The sequence below is a fragment of the Priapulus caudatus genome, unplaced genomic scaffold, assembly GCF_000485595.1.
Source record: "Priapulus caudatus unplaced genomic scaffold, Priapulus_caudatus-5.0.1 Scaffold1944, whole genome shotgun sequence".
Classification (NCBI taxonomy): domain Eukaryota; kingdom Metazoa; phylum Priapulida; class Priapulimorpha; order Priapulimorphida; family Priapulidae; genus Priapulus; species Priapulus caudatus.
In genome coordinates, this window is record NW_014579005.1 from 31,530 (window position 1) to 33,130 (window position 1,601).

Below are 1,601 nucleotides of genomic sequence, written 5' to 3' on the forward strand. Positions count from 1 at the left end.
ACAGAAACATATCATTAGTCTACTGTCTAGACATTCAATAAAAAAAACTTGTTGCCCGAACGGGCAAGTGCAATTGCTACTTGCCCAGGGGCGAATTTTGGTTGCCCCGGGCCATCGGGCAAGCGGGTTTGTCGCGCCCTGCTTTCGTCACACGCCATCTTCAGAGGATCACTTTAAGTTTAGTTTCTTTGTCTCCGTTATTTCGTATTGTAATTCTCTCTCTTCCTCTTTAGTTGGTAACTTGAAGTTTTTCCACTGCGATCCGCAGTGTTGATTTTTTTTATTCGTTCTGTCTCTATTTCTTCTTCGATATAGTCTCTCGGACATTGTGAAGACTAATATTTACGACGTTACATAGTCGTGTGATTTCTAGTCGGCACGATGACTCTCCCTGGGGTTACAGTGCAACCGGTGGCAGCGTAGACACGTCAGAGTAGCTACTCAACCATGTTACGCTTGCTCAGCCCATCTTGGCGTGCAGGCTACTTAAATAGTTTACACGCACGCGCCACCTGTCGTGCTCCTGTTACGCTGCGATTGGGGTTACGATTTTGTTAGTGTTAAAGTAAGGGTAAGGGTAAGTGTTAGAGTTAGGGTAAGGGATAGAGCTTCTGTTAGAAGAATTGAAGTTATTTGATTAGAATTTTTCTCTGTGAGATGCAAAATCTTTTATTCCACTCTCCACACATCACCCACGCGTATTGCTAAATCTGGTGACGTCACGACTGGTGGATTTGTAGCTGTGACCCCATCTTCGTAGCATACCTTGTTACGTCTGGGGCAGTGATATACAGTGTTGCAGTGCGTCAATGATGATATTTATTTCGACATCTTTTTCTCAGCAGGAGAGCGTTAGCGAGAGCTCGAAACGAGGCAGAACTGAGCACCTGCGATCTGTCTGATGGAGCCTTCTCATTCAGATATGCCACGCCCTGGAGGAAAGAAGTCCTACGTGTGTGATGTGTGTGGATACGCCGGCTCCAAATTACGTTATCTCAAGAGACATATGCGCTCTCACACGGGAGAGAAGCCATATGCATGTGAGAGGTGTGAATATAAGTGTTCTACGTCTGATATTCTTAAGACACACATGTACACTCACACGGGTGAAAAGCCATATGCGTCCGATATATGTGAATACACTCTCTCCCTTCCTCACAACCACCACTACGCTCGCGATCGACGCATATCAATGATAACATGTTAATATAGCGAAGTCATTAAAGTTACACAGCTGTATATTTATTACTGTACTACCAGTAGGTATAGCAAAGCCTATCATAGATTTTAGATCTGTATTAGCAGTATCCTAAATATATGCTCTGTCAGAGCGCAAACGCGGTGGTGGGGGAAGGGCGCACTTGATTCGGTTGCCAGTGAGTTTATCAGAAGAATACCTGGCTACAGTACACATCAGTTGAGCGCTGTCGCTCTGCGGCACTTGTTTTTTTCCATATTGTAATTGTTGTAACAACACTCTTCTCATTAAACGTTCTTCCTCTAAATTAATTATGTATTGCAATAACATTAATCTTTTATAATTTAGTTTTTGTCAAGAATTGGTATTATACCTAGCTCACCTCTTAGAGTGATTAGTGGGG

General features: G+C 43.4%; 1 long non-coding RNA gene across 1 annotated transcript in view; it reads left to right on the plus strand.

Moving 5' to 3' along the window:
• The window catches only part of LOC106817952, a 14,144-nt gene extending 13,008 nt beyond the window's left edge, over positions 1–1,136 (plus strand). Inside the window, exons 2-3 of the long non-coding RNA XR_001395133.1 lie at positions 843–963; positions 1,048–1,136. This is a non-coding gene — a long non-coding RNA (uncharacterized LOC106817952). The remainder of the gene's footprint in view (positions 1–842; positions 964–1,047) is intronic.
• The last annotated feature ends 465 nt before the right edge of the window (positions 1,137–1,601 follow it).